Source organism: Mobula hypostoma, chromosome 19 (genome assembly GCF_963921235.1).
Source record: "Mobula hypostoma chromosome 19, sMobHyp1.1, whole genome shotgun sequence".
In the NCBI taxonomy this organism is placed as follows: Eukaryota; Metazoa; Chordata; class Chondrichthyes; order Myliobatiformes; family Myliobatidae; genus Mobula; species Mobula hypostoma.
In genome coordinates, this window is record NC_086115.1 from 11,464,584 (window position 1) to 11,491,700 (window position 27,117).

At 46.5% G+C, this 27,117-nt stretch overlaps 1 protein-coding gene across 2 annotated transcripts in view; it reads left to right on the forward strand.

The window, feature by feature from the left end:
• Positions 1 to 27,117, forward strand: part of LOC134358814 (Kv channel-interacting protein 2-like) — a 513,936-nt gene that overhangs the window by 196,244 nt on the left and 290,575 nt on the right. The gene's annotated exons all lie outside the window — the stretch shown is intronic.

Sequence of the window (27,117 nt, forward strand, 5' to 3'; positions counted from 1 at the left end):
GTTAGCAGACAGGAAGCAAAGAGTGGGAATAAATGGGACCTTTTCAGAATGGCAGGCGGTGACTAGTGGGGTACCACAAGGCTCAGTGCTGGGACCCCAGTTGTTCACAATATATATTAATGACTTGGATGAGGGAATTAAATGCAGCATCTCCAAGTTTGCGGATGACACGAAGCTGGGTGGCAGTGTTAGCTGTGAGGAGGATGCTAAGGGGATGCAGGGTGACTTGGATAGGTTGGGTGAGTGGGCAAATTCATGGCAGATGCAATTTAATGTGGATAAATGTGAAGTTATCCACTTTGGTGGCAAAAATAGGAAAACAGATTATTATCTGAATGGTGGCCGATTAGGAAAAGGGGAGGTGCAACGAGACCTGGGTGTCATTATACACCAGTCATTGAAAGTGGGCATGCAGGTACAGCAGGCGGTGAAAAAGGCGAATGGTATGCTGGCATTTATAGCGAGAGGATTCGAGTACAGGAGCAGGGAGGTACTACTGTAGTTGTACAAGGCCTTGGTGAGACCACACCTGGAGTATTGTGTGCAGTTTTGGTCCCCTAATCTGAGGAAAGACATCTTTGCCATAGAGGGAGTACAAAGAAGGTTCACCAGATTGATTCCTGGGATGGCAGGACTTTCATATGAAGAAAGACTGGATGAACTGGCTTGTACTCGTTGGAATTTAGAAGATTGAGGGGGGATCTGATTGAAACGTATAAGATCCTAAAGGGATTGGACAGGCTAGATGCAGGAAGATTGTTCCCGATGTTGGGGAAGTCCAGAACGAGGGGCCACAGTTTGAGGATAGAGGGGAAGCCTTTTAGGACCGAGATTAGGAAAAACTTCTTCACACAGAGAGTGGTGAATCTGTGGAATTCTCTGCCACAGGAAACAGTTGAGGCCAGTTCATTGGCTATATTTAAGAGGGAGTTAGATATGGCCCTTGTGGCTACGGGGGTCAGGGGGTATGGAGGGAAGGCTGGGGCGGGGTTCTGAGTTGGATGATCAGCCATGATCATAATAAATGGCGGTGCAGGCTCGAAGGGCCGCATGGCCTACTCCTGCACCTATTTTCTATGTTTCTATGTCCCATCAGGCTGCACCTGGATTGTAACCCTCCATAACCCTCCCATCCATCTATTAAATGTTGCATTTGAACCCACATCCAACACTTCCGCTAGTAGCTCGTTTCACACTGGCACCACCCTCTGTTCAAATTTCAAAGTAAATTTATTATCAAAGTACATATTTGTCACCATAAGAAACACAATGGAATCAATGAAAGACCATACCCAACAGGGTGGACAAACAACCAATCTGCAAAGTACAACAAACCGTGCAAATGCGAAAGAATAGTAAACAAATAAAAAAAACGAACAAAGTATAATTATCGAGAACATGAGATGAAGAGTCCTTGAAAGTGAGTTCATAGGTTCGGGGAACAATTTAGTGATGGAGAGAGTGAAGTTACCCTCTGGTTCAAGAGCCTGATGGCTGATGGGTGACAACCATTTCTGAACCTGGTGGTGTGGGTCCTGAGGTTCTTGTACCTTCTTTCTGATGGTAGGAGCAAGAAGATAGCATGTCCTGGGTGGTAGGGATCCTTGGCAATGGATGCTGCTTTCTTATGACAGCGCTCTGTGTAGATGTGAGGAGGGCTTTGCCCATGAAGGTCTGGACCATATCCACTAATTTGTGTAGGCTTTTCTGTCCAAGGGCATTGGTGTCTCCATACCAGGCTGTGATGCAACCAGTCAATATACTCTCCACCAGACATCTATAGAAGTTGTTCTAAATTTCAGAATACATGCTGAACCTTTGCAAACTTCTAAGGAATTAGAGGCGCTTGACATGCTTTCTTCGTATGGCATTTATGTGCTGGACCCAGGACGGATTCTCTGAAATCATTACACTGAGGAACTTAAAATTGGGGTCCCTCATCTGATACCCTGATGAGGACTAACTCATGGATCTCTGGTTTCCTTCTCCTAGTGGTGGGGAGTGCTTTACCATGATGGAGTGGACCATTGAAACTGTGTCACTGCCACTGTAAGACTGTTGTGCTAACCGCTAAACTACTGCGCCACCCAAACTTGACTCATAGATCTCGTGATAGACTGGGATCCACTACTTTTTCTAGGATTTTCTGTTCAGGGGCATTGGTGTTTCCATACCAGGCTGTGATGCAGCCAGTCTGTATACTCTCCACTACACATGTATAGAAATTTCTCAAAGTATTAGATGTGATGCCAAATCTGTGCAAAATTCTAAGGAAGTAAAGTCACTGCCGTGCTTTCTTCATGATTGCTCTTGCATGCTGGGCCAGGCCAGGTCGTCTGAAATGATTTAACACCAAAGATTTTAACCCTCTCCACATCTGGTCCTCTGTTGAGGACTGGCTCATTAACCTCTGGTTTATCTCCTCCTGAAGTTAATAATCAGCTCCTTAGTCCTCCTGACAGTGTTGTTGTGACACCACCCAGCCAGATTTCCAATCTCGCTCCCACTGGCTGATTCGTCACCTCCTTTATCTACCTTCGGGCATTTCAGCTTCCCAAGAACCTTCTCCCTAGTGATGGCAACTTCACTCACTTCTGCCCCCTGACACTCTTGAACTTCTGGCATACTGCTTGTGTCTTCCACAGTGAAGACTAACATAAAATACTTAATAAGTTTGTCTACTGTTTCTTTATCCCCCATTACTGCCTCTCCAGTGTCACTTTCCAGCAGTCTGATACCTACTCTTGCCTCTCTTTTACTCTTTATATATCCAAAGAAACTCTTGGAATCCTGAAGAAAGATCTAGTGCTTTCCCGGCATATATGATGAATAAACTCATCTCCGGCTTCCAGCTGAGTACAGGTGTCGACTGGCCCACCTCGTTTACGATCGAGTTCCAGTTCTTACTTAGAGCGAGACCTTTGTCTTTGTTAGGGTTCTTTTCCTCAAGTTTTATTTCAATGGGTTCCTTTACCAGACGGTCCCAGAAGCCATTGGCGTGGCACAGAAGTTTTGTGCCGTCAAAGTCAATCCAATGGCCATTTTGAATGTAATGTTCTGCCACCACTGATTTCTCTGGGAAACCCAAATGGATACACCTCCTGTGAGCTTTGATGTGGGTTTCCACTGTGCAACCTATCTGGCCGATGTACGCCGCCCTGTATTCACACGGAACCCTGTAATCACCAGCCGTCCTGAGTCCCAGATGTTTCTGCAGAATGGCTACAGGGTGGACGAGATCAATCAGGTCCTCAAAGGACCAACGGAAAAACCGGGAAACCTACCAACGAGGAGGAACCCATTGCAACTGCCTGTCTTCCCTATATTTCCACGGTTTCTGGAAGGATTGCCAGGATCCTGAAAGAATACTGGATTAACACCATCCACAAACCCACAAGGAAGCTCAGATCTTAGCTTATGAGGGTCAAAGATGACCTGGGATTCAGGACGGCCGGCATTTACAGCATTAGCAATGGCCACAGGATTGACTTCGACAACACAAAACCACTGCGCTGCGCAAATGGCTTTTGGGACCAGCTGGTGAAGAAAGCCATTGAAATAAAACTAGTGGAAAATAATTTTAACAAAGATTAAGGTTTCGCTCTAAGTAAGAACTGGAATTCGATTGTAAGCAAGGTGGGATAGTGAAAACCTGATTAGATGAAGACTAACCAATCAGGAGGGAAGGACTGTGGGGGTATAAACACCACCGGACTAGACATGTCCGGGCATCATCCCTGATGAAGATGGCAGAGTTTGTCATCGAAACGGTGGTAAAATCTGTGTCCGGCTGCAAGCCCAAGAAGAGTTTATTTTGGAATCCACTTTTAATTCACTAGGCCCTCTGGTGGTCAGAATCAATCATAGCTATTGCATCCTTGGGGTCTTTGTGAAAGCTAAATGCTGATTTATACTTCTGCGTCAACTCGCCGCCGTACGCCACGAACCCAACGCAGTGCCTACGCAGATCCCTACACCGTAGCCTGACGCACACGTCTGCCAAAATGTAACTACGTGTCACAGCAACGCAGACCGCAACGACTGTGATTGGTCCGCCTGGTAGCATCGCATTTCCTCCTACGCTGCAATAGCTTCCCATTGGGCGTCTTAAGGGCAGGGAAGGAACTCTGGCTGCAATGCTTTCCATAAAGCTTTACAGACCTCCGAAATTATGGAGAACACATTTCACTTTTACGAAAAAAGACGCTCGCTTTAAACTTTTTTACCCCGAGAAAGACTACCATGACCATGAAGCCTTGTGTGGGCAGGTGTGTGCGCATGTGTGACATGCGCAAATTGCAGAGTGACGCAGACACACCAACGCACAAGTATAAACGCTCACAACGCACGTGGGCCACTTGCGTAGGTTATGGCGTCGAGCTGACGCACAAGTATAAATCAGCCTTAAGCCAGGGCAGTACGATATGAAGAGCAAGCTGTTGCCCATACAGCAGGCTCCCCACCTGCACAAAGCTGATGAATCTAAAGGAATGGCAAACACCAATACGGTTTGGTACCAGCGGAGACACAGAAGTTGTCAGTCCATGATGAACTCACTGTAGGACTGTCTTAGGGACTCCAGCTTGAGGTTTTCCCCCAAAGCCCTTTTCTATGAGCAGGTATTACCAAAAGGAGGTGGAGGTTTGAGATCAGAGTTTTCCTTTCTCTAGATGAGCTGCCAGCCTTGGATGGGGCATGCCATCTGCCCAAAGTGACTGGTTTTAAGGCACCAGAAACCCATCTCTGCCCCTTCTCCTGCTGGTAGAAATGGTTCCACCGGGCTTATTCACTAAGCCACACGTGAAGGCCTAGTGGTCAGAGGCTATTTGACACACATGCCAATGGGAGCACTTATCCCCACTACCACCTCTGGCTATAACAACCTTAAGGAATCTCTTTTATATTATTAACCAGTTTACCTTCATATTTAATCTTTACTCTCCTTGAGGCTTTTTAGTTGCTTTCTATCGGTTTTGAAAAATTTCCCAATCCTTCAACTAATTTTTGTTGCATTACGCACCCTCTCTTTTCCTTTTATGATGTCTTTAGCTTCCCTTGTCAGCCACGGTTGTGTCATCTTCCCTTTCAAATACTACTTCATCTTTGGGATGTATCTATCCTGTTCCTTCTGAACTGCCATCAGAAACTTCAAACATTGCCGTTCAGCCGTCATCCCTGATGGTGCACCCTTCCAATCAACTTCGGCCAGCTCCTCTCTCATGCCTCTGTAATTCCCTTTACTCCACTGTAATACTGATGCATCTGACTTTCCACCCAAACTGCAGAGTGAATTCCTTCATATTATGATCATTGCCTCCAAAGGGTTCCTTTACCTTAAGCTCCCCAATAAAATTTAGTTCATTACACAACACTCAATCCCGAATTGCCTTTCCCCTAGTGGGAAGCCACTCCAAAAGACCATCTTGTAGGCATTCTACAAATTGCCTCTCTTGGGATCCAGCACTGAACTAATTTTTCTAATTTACTTGCATATTGAAATCGCCCATATGGTCATAACGCTGCTCTTTTTACATATTTTTTCTATCTCCGATTGTAATTTGTATCCCACAACCTGGCTGCTGTTGAAAGCTCTGTATATAATGCCTATCAGGGTCTTTTTACACTTTGCAGTTTCTTAGCTCTTTCCAACTGGATCATCAAAGAAAGGATGTGCTGACATTGGAGGCAGTCCAGAAAACTACACTGTGAATGAAGGGGTTAACAAGGAGGAGCATTTTATGACTGTGGATCAGGCTGGAGTTTAGAAGAATGAGGGGGAGTTCATTGAAACCTGTCGAATATTGAATGGCCTAGAAAGAGTGAATGTGGAGAGGATGTTTCCTATAGTGGGAGAGTTTAGGACCTGAAGGCACAGCCCCAGAATAGATTGTCCTTTTAAAACAGAGATGAGGAGGAATTTTTTCAGCCAGAGGGTGATTGAATCTGTGGAATTCAATGCCGCAGATGGCTGTGGATGCCTAGATTGTGATTATATTTAAAGCAGAATTTGATAGATTCTTGATTCGTAAGGCGTCAAAGATTACGGGGAGAAAGCTTAATTCTGCTATTGTGTCCTTCGAATGATCTTACCGAGTTTGCAATATGAAGTGGGATTGTTGTATTAACAGCTGCCAGCAGGTGGCGCTGCTGCTCTACGGTGAGGCCAACCACTGGGATTTGGTCTGGTTCCTTGTCCAAACCATCCAACAATTGTTGAAATTTCACCAGACCCTGTCCGCAGTCTCCGCGCTTCATCAGGAAGAAAAAAGATGAGAAGTTAAGACAAGAAGGTGGGGGAGAAGGGGAGGAAGAACTACAAGGTGGCAGGTGATAGGTGAAACCAGAAGAGGGGGAGGGGTGAAGTAAAGAGCTGGGAAGCTGATTGGTGAAAGAGATAAAGGGCTGGAAAAGGGGGAATCTGGTAGGAGAGGACCCATGGAAGAAAGGGAGGGAGGTGATGGGCAGGTATGGTGAGAGAGGGAATTGCGAATGGGGATTGTGAAGGGGGAGGGGGGGCTTGCGTAATTACCAGAAGTTTGATAAATCAATGTTCACACCATCAAATTGGAGGCCACCCAGACGGAATATAAGGTGTTGCTCCTCCAACCTGAGTGTGGCCTCATAGCGGCAGTAGGTGGGCCATGGGCTGACATGTCAGAATGGGAATGGGAAGTAGAATTGAAGTGGGTGCACACCTGGGGATCCTGCATTTTCTGGTGGATGGAGCATAGGTGCTCAGCGAAGCAGTCTCCCAATCTACGTCGGGTCTCACCAATATACAGGAGGCCACACCGGGAGCACCGGATACAATAGATGACCCCAACAGACTCAGAGGTGAAGTGTCGCCTCACCTGGAAGGACTGTCTGGGGCCCTGAATGGTGGTGAGGGAGGAGATGCAGGGGCAAGTGTGGCACTTTTTCTGCTTGCAAGGAGGGAGGTCAGTGAGGAGGAACAAATGGACAAGGGAGTCACATAGGGAACGATCCTTGTGGAAAGCTGAAAGTAAGGGGGAGGGAAAGATGCGCTTGGTGATGGGATCCTGTTGGAGATGATGGAAGTTACAGAGAATTCTGTGCTGGACGCAGAGGCTAGTGGGGTAGAAGGTGAGGACAAGGATAATCCTATCCCTGGTAGGGTGGCAGGAGGATGGAGTGAGGGCAGATATGCGTGAAATGGAAGAGATGCGGATGGGGGCAGTGTTGATGGTGGAGGAAGGACAGCCCCTTTCTCTAAAAAAGGACATCTTGTACTTGTAAAAATGCCATCCCCTTCTCTCAATTCCTCTGTCTCCACTGCATCTGCTCTCAGGATAAGGCTTTTTTAGATTAGATTATGAGGACATGCAGTCCTCTTTTATTGTCATTTAGTAAGGCATGCATTAAGAAATGATACAATGTTCCTCCAGAATGATATCACAGAAACACAAGACATACCAAGACTGAAAAACTGACAAAAAACACATAATTATAACATAGAGTTACAACAGTGCAAAGAAATACCATAATTTGATAGAGAATAGACCATGGGCACCGTAAAAAAAAGTCTCTCGAAAGTCCCATCATCTCACGCAGATGGTAAAAGGAAGAAAAACTCTCCCTGCCATGAACCTCCAGCGCCGCAAACTTGCCGATGCGGCACCCTGGAAGCACCCGACCACAGCTGACTCTTGAGTCCGTCCGAAAACTTCGAGCCTCCGACCAGCCCTCTGACACCGAGCACCGAGCACCATCTCTGCCGAGCGCTCCAACCTTGGCCCCGGCAACAGGCTATAGGCAAAGTTGAGGATTTGGGGCCTTCCCCTCCGGAGATTCTCGATCGCACAGTAGCAGCGACAGCGAAGCGGGCATTTCAGAAGTTTCTCCAGATGTTCCTCCATGCTTCTCACGTCTGTCTCCATTAAATCAGGATTGTGCACAGTACCTACTTACAAATACACTATCATTTCAGAGCGGCCGCGTGCGCTGCGTCGCGCCACCATCTTCTCCTCCCCTCCCATCCACGCTTTTCATTCTAGAACGAAGAAGATGTCTAAGCGGAACAATTGCTGCACCTGCCCCTGCACCTCCTCCCTCACTTCAATTCAGGGCCCCAAACAGTCCTTCCAGGTGAGGCGACGCTTCACCTGTGAGCTGTCTGGGTCATCTACTGTATCTGGTGCTCCTGGTGTGGCCTCCTGTATGTCGGTGTTTCCCAATGAAGATTGGGAGACCGCTTTGGTGAGCACCTATGCTCCATCCGCCAGGAAAAGCTGGATCTCCCGGTGGCCACCGATTATAATTCTACTTCCCATTCCCGTTCTGACATGTCAGTCCACGGCCTCCTCCACTGCTGCAATGAGGCCACACTCAGGTTGGAGGAGCAACACCCTATACTCTGTCTGAGTAGCCTCCAACCTGATGACATGAATATTGATTTCTCGAACCTCCAGTAATTGATGCCCTCCCCCCATTCCCATTTCACTGTCCCATCTTATCTCCTTCCCTGCCCATCACATCCCTCTGGTGCTCCTCACTCCTCCCTTTTTACCATTGTCTCTACCCTCTCCTATCAGATTCCCCCTCCTCTGGCTCTTTATCTCTTTCACCTATTGACTTCCCAGCTCTTTACTTCAGCTATTCCCCCTCTCCTGGTTCCACCTGTCACCTACCACCTTGTGCTTCTTCCTCCTTCCCCCCACCTTCTTGCTCTAACTTCTCATCTTTTTTTTCCAAGACCTGATGAGGGGTCTTGGCCCAAAATGTCCAACTGTTTTTTTTTTCCGTAGATGCTACCTGAACTGCTGAGTTCCTCCAGCATTTTGTGTGTGTTGCCAAGTTTTAGGCCCTGGGTTTTAGAGAAAGGATGAATAGGTTAGGATTTTATTCCTTACAGCGTAGAAAAATGAGGAGAGATTTGAGGGGTATAAAATAATGAGCAAAAGACAAGGTAAATGCACATAGACTTTTCCCACTGAGCTTGGATGAAAGTAGAACGAGAGGTCATGGGTTAAGGGTGAAAGGTGAAATATTTAAGGGGAACTTCTTCATCCAGTGGGTGGTGTGAGTGGAAGTGGTAGACGTGGGTTTGATTGCAACATTTAAAAGAAGTTTGGATGGATACATGGATGGGAGGGGTATGGAGAGCTATGGTCCAGGTGTGTGAGTCAATGGGACTAGGCAGTATAACAGTTTGGCACAGACTAGATGAACCAAAGGGTCTTTTTCTGTGCTGTAGTGCTCTATGATTTGATGAATGGAGAGAGTAGTGCAAGAGGTTGTCTGTAGTGCTTCATTGCTGAGGTAGGGTTACTGTTTGATCCTGGTGATCTTGTGATCAAACAGTTCTTGGGAAGTCAAGAATAAGATATTAAATTTGTTGGCAATGGCTGTTATTAAACATAAGAACATAAGAAATAGGAGCAGGAGTCGACCATCTGGCCCGTCGAGCCTGCCCCGTCATTCAATAAGATCACGGCTGATCTGACCATGAACTCATCTCCACCTACCTGCCTTTCCCCCATAACCCTTAATTCCCCGATGACACAAAAATCTATCCAACCTTGTCTTAAGTATATTTAATGAGGTAACCTCTGCTTCACTGGGCAGAGATATTTGTTCCTATATTAAGTGTTGTAAGAACAAATATTGTTCAAAGAAAAAAAAACAAGGGCTACCGAGTGTTGTGATTGTCCTGTCCTAAGAACTAGCTCATACTAGACAAATGACAACTTGGAGTCATCCCGTCCTAAAAACCAGCTTGGATAGACAAATAAGAGATTCTGGAGATATGATTTAATTGGAGTCACATTGGCTGCAGGAAGAAGATGAGCTTTGTTTATCACATGTACACTGAAACATACAATGAAATGTGTTGTTTGTGACCATGACCAACTTAATTAGGGAATCGTTTAATTGGAGCGAGGGGAAATATGAAGCGATCAGGCAGGAACTTGGAAGCATAAATTGGAAACAGATGTTCTCAGGGAAACATATGGAAGAAATGTGGCAAATGTTCAGGAGATATTTGCGTGGGGTTCTGTGTAGATACATTCCAATGAGACAGGGAAAGGATGGTAGGGTACAGGAACTGTGGTGTACAAAGGCTGTTGTAAATCTAGTCAAGAAGAAAAGAAAAGCTTACGAAAGGTTCATAAAACTAGGTAATGATAGAGATCGAGAAGATTATAAGGCTAGCAGGAAGGAGCTTAAGAATGAAATTGGGCAGCCAGAAGGGGCCATGAGGAGGCCTTGGCAGACAGGATTAAAGAAAACTCCCAAGGCATTCTACAAGTATGTGAAGATCAAGAGGATAAGACATGAAAAAATAGGGTCAATCAAGTGTGACTGTGGAAAAGTGTGTATGGAACTGGAGGAGATAGCAGAGGTACTTAATGAGTACTTTGCTTCAGTATTCACTATGGAAAAGGATCTTGGCAATTGTAGGGATGACTTGCAGCAGACTGAAAAGCTTGAGCATGTAGATATTAAGGAAGAGGATGTGCTGGAGCTTTTGGAAAGCATCAAGTTGGATAAGTCACTGGGACCGGATGGGATGTACCCCAGGCTGCTGTGGGAGGTGAAGGAGGAGATTGTTGAGCCTCTGGCGATGATCTTTGCATTATCAATGAGGACAGGAGAGGTTCCAGAGGATTGGAGGGTTGCGGATGTTGTTCCCTTATTCAAGAAAGGGAGTAGGGATAGCCCAGGAAGTTATAGACCAGTGAGTCTTACTTCAGTGGTTGGTAAGTTGATGGAGAAGATCCTGAGAGGCAGGATTTATGAACATCTGGAGAGGCATAATATGATTAGGAATAGTCAGCATGGCTTTGTCAAGGGCAGGTTGTGCCTTACAAGCCTGATTGAATTTTTTGAGGATATGACTAAACACATTAATGAAGGTAGAGCCGTAGATGTAGTGTATATGGATTTTAGCAAGGCATTTGATAAAGTACCCCATGTAAGGTTTATTGAGATAGTAAGGAGGCATGGGATCCAAGGGGGCTTTGCTTTGTGGATCCAGAACTGGCTTGCCCACAAAAGGCAAAGAGTGGTTGCAGACAGGTCATATTCTGCATGGAGGTCAGTGACCAGTGGTGTGCCTCAGGGATCTGTTCTGGGACCCCCACTCTTCGTGATTTTTATAAATGACCTAGATGATGAAGTGGAGGGATAGGTTAGTAAATTTGCTGATGACACAATGGTTGGGGGTGTTGTGGATAGTGTGGAGGGCTGTCAGAGGTTACAACGGGACACTGATAGGATGCAAAACTAGGCTGAGAAGTGGCAGGTGGGGATCAACCCAGATAAGTGTGAGGTGGTTCATTTTAGTGATGGCAGAAAACCACATTAATGGTAAGACTCTTGGCAGTGTGGATGATCAGAGGGATCTTGGGGTCTGAGTCCATAGGACACTCAAAGTTGTTGCACAGGTTGACTCTGTGGTTAAGAAGGCATACGATGCATTGGCCCTCATCCATCGTGGGATTGAGTTTAAAGAGCCGAGAGGTAATGTTGCAGCTATATAGGACCCTGGTCAGACCCCACTTGGAGTACTGTGCTCAGTTCTAGTTGCCTCACCACAGGAAGGACGTGGAAACCATAGAAAGGGTGCCGAGGAGATTTACAAGGATGTTGCCTGGATTGGGGAGCATGCCTTATGAGAATAGGTTGAGTGAACGGCCTTTTCTCCTTGGAGCGACGGAGGATGAGAGGTGACCTGATAGAGGTGTATAAGATGATGAGAGGCATTGATCATATGGATAGTCAGAGGCTTTTTCCCAGGGCTGAAATGGCTAACACGAGAGGGCATAGTTTTAAGGTGCTTGGAGGTAGGTACAGAGGGGATGTCAGGGGTAAGTTTTTTTATGCATAGAGTGGTGAGTGTGTGGAATGGGCTGCTGGCAGTGGTGGTGGAGGTGGAAACAACAGGGTCTTTTAATAGACTCCTGGGTGGTTACATGGAGCTCAGAAAAACAGAGGGCTATGGGTAAGCCTAGGTAATTCTAAGTTAAGGACATGTTCGGCACAGATTTGTGAGTCGAAAGGCCTGTATTGTGCTGTAGGTTTTCTATGTTTCTGTGTTTCTAATTGGAGAATGTGCTGGGGCAGCCCGCAAGTGACAAATATAGCATGCCCTCAATTTAATAATCCTAACCCATACGCCTTTGAACTGTGGGAGGGAAATGAAACATCCCGGAGGAAACTCACACAGTCACGAGGTGAGCGTACAAACTCATTATAGACAGTGGTGGAATCAAACCCCGATCACGGTCACTGGTGCTGTAAAGCGATGCACTAACTGCTACATTACTGTGCTGCCCTAAGAAGTTCCTAGAAATTACAATTACTGAAAAATTCACTGAATATTTTATGTATTTGTATATGTTTTGACCCTTACGGGTTGCTGTCGAGCTTCCCCTTGTGTTAAGAACTGAAAGCAATGTGCGGGGGCATTCTGGGTCGATGACTTACAAGTAAAGTAAACAGTGGCATGTTTGTCCCTCACCTCGTCATCCCTCGAGTGTGTTATTCACGGCCACCTCGCTTCCCAGTACCGCAAACATAACAACTGGTGACAAGGTGACGTCCTCACACAATACTCATTGTTTTGTTCCCTTCGGCTTGAAAAAGACTGAAAATTTTAAAAAAGAAGCAGAAAGAAAACTCTGCAGGAGGCGCGGTGAGTGAAGAATCCGAGGGAAGAGAACAGGACCGTTAAATGAAACAAATGCGAGAGAGAAGGGAGGGAAGAGACTTGTTAACTTTTCTGGAACATGACTGCGTTTGAAAGTGTGATTATGTTTGAAAGTATGGGGCTGTGTGATGAAACAACAGAGCAATGAAGTTCATATACTTAAATATTTGAATCTTTCGTACTGGCAACTTAAATTTCAGATATTTGTGTTCCAACTTTTCTGACTGTAATTGGTGTAAAAACATTTAATTTATCACGCAGTCTAATGCAACCAGTTAAGCCTGGAGATAAGCCTTATGAGGACATAGTTAAGATCTTAAAGGATCACTCTTCATGATTGCTGTGAGGTTTCGATTTCATAGAAGGAATTGAGAAGAAGATGAATCTATATCACAGTTTGTGACAGGGCTGAAGGCAGTATCCGATTTTGGGCAGTCACTGAATGACATGTTATGTGATAGACTCGTAAGTGGTCTGCTGAGACAATTCAGAGAAGTTTGCTTACTGAAGATGGACTAACGTTACAGAGGACAATTGAGATTAGTACATCTATAGAGATGGCAGCTGAGGAAGTACAGATAGTAATCTTCCCAAGTTTATCAACTTTCTACTGACTTTAAGAATAAGACATCTATTGGCAATCAGTTTTACTATTGTGGCAAAAACTGGGCATTCAATGAAAGAACACTGGTGTTTTTATTTATTTATTGAGAGACAGCGTGGAATTGGCTCTTCCAAACCTTCGAGCCATGTTGCCCAGCAGTTTAATCCTAGCCTAATCGTGGGACAACTTACAATGACTTGAGTCAAGCATACTTGCGGATGCACGCGGAGCTGGAGTCACAAGAGCTGTTGACCGTAGTGCCTCACGAAGGAATGTTCAGGTACCGAAGGCTACTTTGGCTCCCGCAATTTTCCGGGGAGCAGTGGAGCAGGTTGACAGGGATGCAATGCTATCTGGAACTTACTCATTATGTACTGGGAAAAATGAGCATGAGCACCTACAAAACTTGGTGCTACAAAGATCAAGGAATATGGGGAAGGGACCAGAAGGGTGAGTTTGAATTATTTTGACCTTCAGATTAATATTTGGGCCATGTGATTGATGACACATTAGGGTTCACAAGGCACCATCAAAGGTAAAAACAATCATTGAGACACTATCACCACAGGATGTAGGTCAAATAAGATTCTTCTTAGGACTACTAACGTACTACGCAGAGTTTGCTCCTAACCAGCTAACATGCTGAAACCACTTCATGAGCTTTTAAATAAAATAACACCCTGGCAGTGGACAGGTCTCCATGAAGGGGCTTTTAAAACATCCAAAACGTTTCTGTCACGATCTGAAGCACTCCCACACTTCAACCTGTCATCAGCCATGCAGTCGGTCTGTCACACATCACCCTGTGGTGTAGGAGCAGTCATTGCCATCGGCTGAAGAGCGTCCAATCGCTTTCACGTCAAGGACATTAAGCAAGACAGAAAGCCGCTGTGCCCAGATTGAGTGGGAAGTCCTCGTGATTGTCTTTGGAGTTAAGGAGTTCCAGCAATTCTTCTTTGTTTGGCGATGTATATTACTGATGTATCATCAACCCTCTTGGCCCACAGGCAGTCCTTCCCCAGATGCTAGTCAAATTCAACATTGGGCTCTGTTAGGATCTGTACAACAGTACGATATAAACTACAGGTGGTCCGAGAACCATTTGAATGCTGATGGACTATCCAGACTTCCTTTTTGCTGTTACAGCTCCATAGCCATCACTGAAAGAGATCTTTTATTTCAAGGAAGCTCCGATAACTGCAGTGCAAGTCTGGAAGCAGGTACGTACTAGCCCTGGTCAGTCTAAAGTGGTGGATGTGGTAACTCCTGGATGGAATGGAGAGCCAACTAGAGAAGTGAGACCTCACCAGGCTCGATGGAAGAAGCTCGCCGACCAAGCAAGGTGCTTACTATGGGGCTACTGTGCTGTCATTCCTCCACCGTTCTTGACGACCTACATGCAGGACACTGTGGCATAGTCACGTGCAGCTACCTCCGGTGGCCAGGACTGGATGTAGCCATTGAGGAGAAGGCCAAAACATGCCAACGTGGTCAGCAGGTGAGAAACATTCTTCAACTTGTTCCTTTGCTTCCATGGGAATGGCCTGAAGAACTACGGCAGAGGATTCACGTAGGTTTTGTAGGACCTGTAGAAGGCCACGTGTTCTTGGTCGTAGTGGGCGCACACAGCAACTGGCCTGAAGTTGCCATCATGAAGAGGATTGCATCTGAAAAGTACATGGAGGAGGTACGTTCCACCTTCAGCTGCTTTGGGCTTCCTCACCAGCTTGTGAGTGACAAAGGCCCACAACTCGTGCTCAAAGCATTTGTGGAAGCAAACGGTAGTCGGCACATCAAGTGGGCACCATACCGTCCAGCCACGAATGGCCTTGCTGAAGGATTCGTACAAACAATGGAACAAGCCCTCAAGGTTTCAGTGGGGAGTGGATTCCTTGACCAGCGTCTTAGCACTTCCTTGTTGACATAGAGCGACGCACCTCGCACCACCATCAAAGTGGCTCTGACCACTGCACTGACGGAACGACAGCTTCGCTGGCTCTGCTCAGACACACAACAGATTGTGCTAAATGAACAGAAAACTCTCACAGGGAGACGTGCCAAAACGCGGTACAGGATTTCACAGCAGGAGAGAGAGTACTTGACCAGAACTACATCCCTGGAACAAAGCGGATGCCTGCGACGGTGGTGGCACAAACTGGTCCAGTGTTGTTCACAGTGGAAACTAATAACACAACATCTGGAGAGGGCATGTTGACCAGCTGTTGCCCATTTCTGAGTCTACTGGAAACCAACACAAACAGACCAATCCAGATCCAATTGTAGAAATAGGACAGGATTCTGAGACGACGACTATAGAAACTCCATTAAGGTCAAATGCCACAGCCAGAGCTCCCCCTCACCCGTGCTTTCTGAGCTGCCTCCTATGACAATGTAGTACCCAAAGCAAGATGTGTACATACACCACCAAGAGATAAAGACTTTGGCATCATCTCCAGGTCACTGGTGCCCTCAGAGGGAAAAGCAGCCTCCAGACAGACTGAGTCTCTGGTTTAGTGACTAACCCTCAGCACCTGGGGCAGAGTAATCCCCAGCGTTGCAGTATTTCTGGGAGTAGAGGCAGTCTACCCTCTTTACCAAGTTTAAACAAATGTTTTGTTGCTGGTTGGTTACTGCATCGAAAATTAAAAGTTCGGCAGCAGTTCCAATTGTGGGCAAAGGAGAGAAACCTTTAAAATAAGTGGGCGGGGATACGTCATGTGTTCATGTATACTTTGACTCTTTTGGGTTGATGCCAAGCTTCCCTGTGTGTTACGTACTGAACGTAATGTGAGAGGGCATTCTGCATTGATGACTTACAAGCAAATAAATCGCGTCTGGTTCGTTCCACACCTGTCCGTCTCATGTGTGTGTTATTCAAGGCCACCCAGCTTCCCAGTAATGCAACCATAACAGAACAAGTATACATATGTACACACCACTTTATTAACTCACCTGCTCGTTGATGCAAGTATCCAATCAGCCGATCGCGTGGCAGCAACTCAATGCATAAAAGCATGCAGACATGGTCAAGAGGTTCAGTTGTTGTTCAGACCAGTCATCACAGGGAAGAAATGTGAGCTAAGTGACTTTCACCCTGGAATGGTCGTTTGTGCCAGACAAGGCGGTTTGAGTATCTCAGAAACTGCTGATCTGCTGTGATCTTCACACACAACAGTCTCCAGAGTTTGCAGAGAACGGTGTGAAAAACATCGGCGAGTGGCAGTTCTCTGGATGAAACATTCCGTTTTTAAGGTTAAAGGAGAATGAACAGACTGGTTCAAACTGGCAGGAAGTCGACAGGAGCTCAAATAACCACCTGATACAACAGTGGTGTTCAGAAGAGCTCCTCTGAATGCACAACATAAGACCATAAGACGTAGGAGCAAAAGTAGGCCATTCAGCCCATCGAGTCTGTTCCATGTCAAACCTTGAAGTGGATGGGCTACAGCAGCAGAAGATCACAAACATACACTCAGTGGCCACTTTATTAGGTACAGGAGGTAACTAATAAGGTGGCCACTGAGTGTAGATGATTATATAAAAATATGAACAAACCTGACTTCTTCCCCCTTCCTTTCCAGTCCTGATGAAGGGTCAACTGTTCACTCTTTTCCATTGATGCTGCTAGCTTGCTGAGTTCCTCCAGCATTTTGTGTGTGCTGCCTAATAAAAGTTAAACTTGAGAAAAATAACAATTTTACACTCTAATCCAACATTCCTGAGACTGGTACCTTAAAGCTTAATTGTTAGCTGAATTATAAATTATTTGCTGCTCTTTGACAAACTTAATTAATGAATAAATAAATTATTTAGACTATAGCAGACAAGGCTGGAGAGATTAATGTTGTAGTTTCAGTGTCTTGTACAGTGTACATCTCTATTTAATTTTGTAGCCTGCGGAGTTGGGCTCTGAGTTGATGAGCTGGGCTCTGAACTGCGGCCGTTGTCTGGAGTTGCAGAGAGGGTCTGTCAGCTGGAGACCTCATTTCAAGAAGTTACGTGATCTCAGATGGGTCAGGCATTTCAGATGATCTAGAGGACAGCAGCTAAGGGGTTTCAAACCTTGTAACAGCAGAGGGATCAGAATCAGGTTCATTATCACTGACATGCCTCGTGAAACTTATTGTTTTGTTGGAGCAGTACAGTGCAATCCCTGAACACAGGAGATTCTGCAGATGCTTGAGATCTTGAGCAACAGGGCACAAAATGCTGGAGGAACTCTGCAAGTTGGGCAGCTTCTGTGGAGAGGAATAAACAATTGATCTTTCAGGTCATGACTCTTCATCGGATCTGGAAAGGAGGGGTGGGGGGGGAGGGGAAGAAGCCAGCTTCTTTCCAGCCTTATATATACATAAAATATTATACTAAATAGAGAGATAGAGAGCGCAAAAGAGTAGCAAGAGATTGTTCATGGGTTCATGGGCTGTTCAGAAATCTGATGGCGGAGGGGACGGAAATGTTCTAAAACATTGGCTATTGATCTTCCGGCTTCTGTACCTCCTCCAGGGTGGTGGTGGGAAGAAGGGGGCACGTCCTGGATGGTGAGAGTCTTTGTGATAGATGTCGCCTTCTTGAGGCATCATCTGACGAAGGTGTCAGCGGTGGTGGGGAGAGTCGTGCCTCTGATGAAGCTTGAGCTGAGTGAATCCACCCTCAACCCTCTACAGCCTCTGTGCATCAGAGCCTCCATAGAACGCTGTGGTGCTCTGCACCACGCACCTACCGAAATTTCGTAACAGCCCAAATTGCCTCAAACTCCTAGCAAAGTAGAGTGACTGCTGTGCCTTCTTCATGATTGTATCGATGTTTTGGGCCCAGACGAGAGAGGGCATAGGTTTAGGATGAGAAGTAGAAGATCTAAAGAGGATCTCAGGACTTATTAACTTACATGAAAAGTGATGATGTTTGGAACCTCCCACTAGAGGAGCTGGTGGAATCAGATACAGTTACCACATTTAAGAGGCATTTAGACAGACATTAAAATGGGCAAGGCATAGAAGGATTTGGTCTTAATGCAGATAAGTAGAAGTAATCAGGCTGGCATGGTAACATAGTGGTGAGCGCAACACTTCACAGTACCAATGACCCAGGTTCAATTCCCACCACTGTCCGTAAGGAGTTTGTACATTCTCCCTGTGACCGTGTGGGTTTCCTCCAGGTGCTCTAGTTTCCTCTCACAGTCCAAAGACATGCCAGTTGGTAAGTTAATTGGTCATTGTAAATTGTCCCATGATTAGGCTCGGATTAAATTGGGGGAATGCCGGGTGGTATGGCTCAAAGGGTTTATTCGACACAGTATCTCAATAACTGAATAAGTACCAAATCAGGCAGCGTCAATGGAGAGGAATAAACCGTCGAGCCGAGTTCCTCCATCAGGACTCAAAGGGAAAAGGGAAGAAGTCAGAATATTCTTATTCTGGCTTCTTTCCCCTTTCATTCCAGTCCTGGTGAAGGGTCTCAGCTGAAGATGATGACTGTTTATTCCTCTCCATAGACGCTGCCTGACCTGCTGAAACCCACCAGCATTTTGTGTGTGTTGCCCTGGAGTTCCAGCACCTGCAGAATCTCTTGTGTTTGGAATCGCAGTCAATGGGCAAAAAGGTCAGCATGGACAGGACGAACCCGTTTCTGTTCTGTGCGTGCCGATGGGTCAATAGACGTCACAAAAACAGCATTGCATGTCAAGCAGCATCCACGGAGCAAGAAACCAGTCCGTGTTCCGAGACAGCAGCCGAAACATTCACCGGTTTCTCTGCTGCAGTCTGACCGGCTGAGTTCTTCCACAATTACTGTTCTTCTTGTTCAAACATCGGCAGTTCTGTTTTTGGTCCATTAGGAATGTTCCTGGTGTGAAAAATCAGCCTGGTTTGGATAGAGAAGAGAGAAAATGAGGGAGGATTGTCAGGAGTAACCTTCAGGCTTCCTTCTCTGTTGCCACACTGCAGTGAACAAATCGATAAATAATAGAAGCATACAAGAACGGTTCTGCAGTTGGTTTGCAAAACTCGATCTTCACTCATCTCAGGCATGTTAAGTTGGTTTTGTAGTAGGTTTCAGGCAGTGTTCACTTTCTTAGTGCACTCAGCCAAGGACAGGTTGTCTTAGCTCTGGCCATGTGTAACAAGGCAGGATTATTTAATGACACCTTGGTTAAAGATCACATAACATTGATATTGGTCACATGTACCAAGATCCAGCGGGAAGCTTTTGTTTTGCATGCCATCCAAATAAGTTATGCCATAGAAAATTACATCAGAGACTGATAGGAGCAGGATAGATGCCATTATCCTTTGAGTCTGATGGTACATGTTTTCAAACTTTTGTATCTTTCTGGTCAAACAGAGAACGGAGAAAATAGAAAGACCGGGTGGAGATTATGTTGGCTGATTTCCCAAGGTAGTGGGAAATATAGACGGAGCCAGCCAAGGAGAGGCTAATAGTCTGGGCCCATCCAATGGAGGAGAGGCTAATTGGCTGGGCCTATCTAATGGAAGAGAGACATTGTCTGGGGCCATCCAATGGAGGAGAGATATTGTCTGGGCCCATCCAATGGAGGAGAGGCTAATTGGCTGGGCCTATCTAATGGAAGAGAGACATTGTCTGGGCCCATCCAATGGAGGAGAGATATTGTCTGGGCCCATCCAATGGAGGAGAGGCTGATTGTCTGGGCCCATCCAATGGAGGAGAGACATTATCTGGGCCCATCCAATGGAGGAGAGACCCACTGACTCTCATAACTACCTCGACTATACCTCTTCCCACCCGACCACATGCAAAAATGCCATTCCCTATTCCCAGTTTCTCCAACTCCGCCACATCTGCTCCGAGGATGAGGTTTTCCATTCCAGGACATCTCAAATGTCGTCTTTCTTTAAGGATCGTGGTTTCCCTTCTACGGTGATCAATGATGCCCTCACCCGCATCTCCTCCATTTCCTGCACTTCGGCCCTCACCCCATCCTCCCACCACCACAACAGGGACAGAGTTCCCCTTGTCCTTACCTACCACCCCACCAGCCTCCAGATCCAGCACATTATCCTCCGCAACTTCCGCCACCTTCAACAGGACCCCACCACTAAGCACATCTTTCCCTCTCCACCCCTCTCCATTTTCCGCAGGAAGTGGTCCCTCCGCGACTCCCTTATCCACACGTCCATCCCCACTGATCTCCCACCCGGCACTTATCCCTGTAAGTGTAAATACTACACCTGTCCCTACACCTCATCTCTTGCAACCATTCAGGACCCCAAACAGTCCTTCCAGGTGAGACAACACTTCACTTGTGAGTCTGTTGGGGTCATCTATTGCATCCGGTGTTCCCAGTGCGGCCTCCTCTACATTGGTGAAACCTGACGCAGATTGGAGGACCGCTTCGTCAAGCACCTCCACTCCGTCCGCCACAACAGACAGGATCTCCCGGTAGCCAACCACTTCAACTCTGCTTCCCATTCCCATTCAGATATGTCCATACATGTCCTCCTCTACTGCCATGATGAGGCTAAACTCAGGTTGGAGGAGCAACACCTCATATACCATCTAGGTAGTCTCCAGCCCCTTGGTATGAACATAGAATTCTCCAACTTCCGGTAATTCCCTCCCCCTCCCTTCTTCTATCCCTATTTCACTCTACCCCCTCCCCCAGCTACCTCATGGTTCCGCCTCCTTCTTCTACTACCCATTGTTTTCAGGGCTATGACGTCAATGCTTCCCCTCCCCCACCCCTTTGTCTTTCAAATTACTGGTCGATCAACTGACGCTACAAGCATTTTTCAAAGCATTCTACAAGCATGTCTCCCATCCACTACATAATGTACTGGTTGGGCACAGGAGTACATTCAGCCAGAGACTCATTCCACCGAGATACAGCACAGAGCGTCATAGGAAGTCATTCCTGCCTGTGGCCATCAAACTTTACAACTCCTCCCTTGGAGGGTCAGACACCCTGAGCCGATAGGCTGGTCCTGGACTTATTTCATAATTTACTGGCATAATTTACATATTACTATTTAACTATTTATTACTATTTTCTATTACTATTCTATTACTATTTATTATTTCCATGACTATTACTATTTACTATTTACTAATAGTAATATTACTATTACTATTTCTATTACTATTTATTATTTATGGTGCAACTGTAATGAAAACCAATTTCCCCCGGGATCAATAAAGTATGACTATAACTATGCCTAAATCCTTCCCCATCTTTCATTCTTCAGTCCTGACAAAGGGTTCCAGCCCGAAACGTCGACTCATCATTTCTGACTGATGCTGCCCGACCTGCTGAGTTCATCCAGCGTACTGAAAGTGTTGCTTCAATGGAGGAGAGGCTGATTGGCTGGTCCCTTCCAATGGAGGAGAGGCTGATTGGCTGGTCCCTTCCAATGGAGGAGAGGCTGATTGGCTGGGCCCATCCAATGGAGGACAGGCTGATTGGCTAGTCCCTTCCAATGGAGGAGAGGCTGATTGGCTGGGCCCATCCAATGGAGGAGAGGCTGATTGGCTGGGCCCATCCAATGGAGGAGAGACATTGTCTGGGTCCATCCAATGGAAAAGAGACTGATTGTCTGGGCCCATCCAATGGAGGAGAGGCTGGTTTGTTCAGCCCGTCCAATGGAGATATTTCTTTGACTTACCATGTAGGAAACACAGCAGCCATATTTTGCACAGCAACTCCAACAAACTGAAATGGGGAACAAAGATATAATTACTCGTGGATTTTGGGATAAATGTTTATTTATTTACAGCTCAGTAACAGGCTGTGGTTTTTTAAGGTTGTCATGGTTGCGGGGGGGGGGAAATGGGATCATAGGGTAGTAGGGATAACCTTCCACTACCTATTAAATGCTCCCAATGACATGTGTCTCAAGGAGCCTCTCACAAGCAAGTCTGGCTCCTGGCCTTCACACGTGGCTTAGCTACTAAACCCGGCGGAAACGTTTCTACTGACAGGAGAAAGTCCAAAGGCAGGTTACTGTCACTTCGGGCAGATGGGGCCCATCAGTCCTGGTTTGCAGCTCATGTAGGAGAAAGGAGACTCTGATCTCAAGCCCCTGCGCCTTATACAGTAGCTATACCCACTTATGAGGAAGGCTCTGGGAGTAAACCCCGAGGGAAAAATCCAGAGCGAGAGTCGCTAAGGCAATCCTACGTTGAGTTCAACGCCGACTGGCAACTCCTGCGACACCACTGGCACCAAACTGTATCGGTCTCTGCCATTTGTTTGGATTCATCAGCTGTGTGGAGGGGGAGAGCCTGCAGCATTGGCAACAGTTTGCTCTCCATATCGTCCTGCCCTGGCTTGCATATCAACTTCACCTTGCAGCGGTGACACTACACAGGAGAAGGCACTCCTGCTTCCCTTCATAGCGTTGATACAACACTGGTTATAAGCCACTGTGCTCAATTGATGTAAAGCATTGTGCCAGGGTTGCTTCCAATGGTGGGAGAGATTCTTGGATCTCACTGGACAGCTACCACCAGCCTTAAGCTGGGCAGCCCCCAGTCAAAAGGGTGCTGTCCCACCATGGTCTGCTTTGCTCACTGGGTGCATGGGGATTAAATATTTGCCTATCCGCAGACTGAAAACGCTACACCAGGCAAGACAACAAAATGAAAGCGATCAGATCTGAAGCTGGGATGTTGGAACTTTTGGACGATAATGACAAGTCTCTCTGATAACCACCAAGAAGTCAGTGATGTCACAAAGACAGCTGTAATAAATGAGGAGCTCAAGAGACTTTATGTGGACATAGTCACCCTCCAGGAGACACGCCTGGCTGACGCAGGCACACGAAAGGAGAAAGACTACACCTTTTTCTGTCAAGGGGAAGGCCCTGACGAGCCCAGGATTGAGGAACACATTGTTGGAGATGATGGAACCAGGCAGCAATTGGTCTTACTCTTCGCCTCAACACCACTGAAGGTCCAGTTACTCTTGTCAGTGTGAATACTTCCACACTGTGAACACATCTGAGGCAAAGGATCAGTTTGATGAGAATTTTGCAGACACCATCAGGAATACCCCCAGCAAGGAACATCTCGTTCTCCTGGGTGACTTCATTACCCGAGTGGGTGCAGATCTTCACTCCTGACCCTCCTGCCTAGGTCGCTTTGGTGTGGGCAAGATGAATGAGAACAGACAGTGATTGTTGGTGTTATGCACCTATTATGATGCTATAGTTGGATATAATATACCAACTCATACTTCCAGACCAAGTTTCAACACAAGGTTTTCTGAATTCGTCCTTGCTCCAGGCATTGGTACCAGCTGGATTTGATTCTGGTCAGGTGCTCCTTCCTCGGATTTTCACACATTCCTACTACAAAACAGAGCCTGACACGGACCACTCACTGACGTGTTGCAAGGTCAGACTACAATCAAGGAAATTCCATCGCACTAAATGAGAAGGGAGTCCTCGCATTGATGTCAGCATGGTGACAGTTGGAGCAGTTGGCAGCTTGCTCAGTCCTTCAACAAAGTCCTGAGCACCTAGCAGCCTGGAAGCTCTGTCACTAGAGAGACGGAACGCCACCTTCAGCAGGGCTTTAGCTACCTTTGAAGGCGGGAGGAGAAGATGGCGATGTGACACAGCTTGCAACGGCCACTCCGGTGAATGATATCTGTTATCTGTCAAGTAGGGTGCCGTGCACAATTCTGATTTGATGGAGACAGACGTGAGAGCACGGAGGAACATCTGTGAAACTTCTGAAATGCCTGTTTCGCTGCCGCTGCTACTGTGTGATCCAGAATCTCCGGAGGGGAAGGCCCCGAGTCCTCGGCTTTGCCTGTTGCTCGACGGCCGGGGTGGGGTCGAAGCGCTCGGCAGAGATGGTGCTCGGTGCTCGGTGTCGAAGGGCTGGTCGGAGGCTCGAAGTTTTCGGATGAACATAGAACATAGAATAGTACAGCACAGTACAGGCCCTTCGGCCCACAACGTTGTGCCGACCCTCAAACCCTGCCTCCCATATACGCCCCCACCTTAAATTCCTCCATATACCTGTCTAGTAGTCTCTTAAACTTCACTAGTGTATCTGCCTCCACCACTGACTCAGGCAGTGCATTCCACGCACCAACCACTCTCTGAGTAAAAAACCTTCCTCTAATATCCCCCTTGAACTTCCCACCCCTTACCTTAAAGCCATGTCCTCTTGTATTGAGCAGTGGTGTCCTGGGGAAGAGGTGCTGGCTATCCACTCTATCTATTCCTCTTATTATCTTGTACACCTGTATCATGTCTCCTCTCATCTTCCTTCTCTCCAAAGAGTAAAGCCCTAGCTCCCTTAATTTCTGATCATAATCCATACTCTCTAAACCAGACAGCATCCTGGTAAATCTCCTCTGTACCCTTTCCAATGCTTCCACATCCTTCCTATAGTGAGGTGACCAGAACTGGACACAATACTCCAAGTGTGGCCTAACCAGAGTTTTATAGAGCTGCATCATTACATCGCAACTCTTAAACTCTATCCCTCGACTTATGAAAGCTAACACCCCATAAGCTTTCTTAACTACCCTATCCACCTGTGAGGCAACTTTCAGGGATCTGTGGACATGTACCCCCAGATCCCTCTGCTCCTCTACACTACCAAGTATCCTGCCATTTACTTTGTACTCTGCCTTGGAGTTTGTCCTTCCAAAGTGTATCACCTCACACTTCTCTGGGTTGAACTCCATCTGCCACTTCTCAGCCCACTTCTGCATCCTATCAATGTCTCTCTGCAATCTTTGACAATCCTCTACACTATCTACAATACCACCAACCTTTGTGACATCTGCAAACTTGCCAACCCACCCTTCTACCCTCACATCCAGGTCGTTAATAAAAATCACGAAAAGTAGAGGTCCCAGAACAGATCCTTGTGGGACACCACTAGTCACAATCCTCCAATCTGAATGTACTCCCTCCACCACCACCCTCTGCCTTCTGCAGGCAAGCCAATTCTGAATCCACCTGGCCAAACTCCCCTGAATCCCATGCCTTCTAACTTTCTGAATAAGCCTACCGTGTGGAACCTTGTCAAATGCCTTACTAAAATCTGTGTAGATCACATCCACTGCACTACCCTCATCTATATGCTTGGTCACCTCCTCAAAGAACTCTATCAGGCTTGTTAGACACGATCTGCCCTTCAGAAAGCCATGCTGACTGTCCCTGATCAGACCATGATTCTCTAACTGCCTATAGATCCTATCTCTATGAATCTTTTCCAACAGCTTTCCCACCACAGACGTAAGGCTCACTGGTCTATAATTACCCGGACTATCCCTACTACCTTTTTTGAACAAGGGAACAACATTCGCCTCCCTCCAATCCTCCGGTACCATTCCCGTGGACAACGAGGACATAAAGATCCTAGCCAGAGGCTCAGCAATCTCTTCTCTCACCTCGTGGAGCAGCCTGGGGAATATTCCGTCAGGCCCCGGGGACTTATCTGTCCTAATGTATTTTAACAACTCCAACACCTCCTCTCCCTTAATATCAGCATTCTCCAGAACATCAACCTCACTCATATTGTCCTCACCATCATCAAGTTCCCTCTCATTGGTGAATACCGAAGAGAAGTATTCATTGAGGACCTCGCTCACTTCCACAGCCTCCAGGCACATCTTCCCACCTTTATCTCTAATCGGTCCTACCTTCACTCCTGTCATCCTTTTTTTCTTCACATAATTGAAGAATGCCTTGGGGTTTTCCTTTACCCTACTCGCCAAGGACTTCTCATGCCCCCTTCTTGCTCTTCTCAGCCCCTTCTTAAGCTCCTTTCTTGCTTCCCTATATTCCTCAATAGACCCATCTGATCCTTGCTTCCTAAATCTCATGTATGCTGCCTTCTTCCTCCTGACTAGATTTTCCACCTCACTTGTCACCCATGGTTCCTTCACCCTACCATTCTTTATCTTCCTCACCGGGACAAATTTATCCCTTACATCCCGCAAGAGATCGCTAAACATCGACCACATATCCATAGTACATTTCCCTGCAAGAGCATCATCCCAATTCACACCCGCAAGTTCTAGCCTTATAGCCTCATAATTTGCCTTTCCCCAATTAAAAATTTTCCTGTCCTCTTTGATTCTATCCTTTTCCATGATAATTATAAAGGCCAGGGAGCAGTGGTCACTGTCCCCCAGATGCTCACCCACTGAGAGATCTGTGACCTGACCCGGTTCATTACCTAGTACTAGATCTAGTATGGCATTCCCCCTGGTCGGCCTGTCCACATACTGTGACAGGAATCCATCCTGGACACACTTAACAAATTCTGCCCCATCTAAACCCTTGGAACTAATCAGGTGCCAATCAATATTAGGGAAGTTAAAGTCACCCATGATAACAACCCTGTTATTTTTGCACCTTTCCAAAATCTGCCTCCCAATCTGCTCCTCTGTATCTCTGCTGCTACCAGGGGGCCTATAGAATACCCCCAATAGAGTAACTGCTCCATTCCTGTTCCTGACTTCCACCCATATTGACTCAAAAGAGGATCCTGCTACATTACCCACCCTTTCTGTAGCTGTAATAGTATCCCTGACCAGTAATGCCACCCCTCCTCCCCTTTTTCCGCCCTCCCTATCCCTTTTATAGCACTGAAATCCAGGAATATTGAGAATCCATTCCTGCCCTGGTGCCAGCCAAGTCTCTGTAATGGCCACTACATCATAATTCCATGTATGTATCCAAGCTCTCAGTTCATCACCTTTGTTCCTGATGCTTCTTGCATTGAGGTACACACATTTCAGCCCTTCTACCTTCCTGTCTTTACACTATTTATTCTGCTTCTCTTTCCTCAAAGCCTCTCTGTATGTTAGATCTGGCTTTACTCCATGCACTTC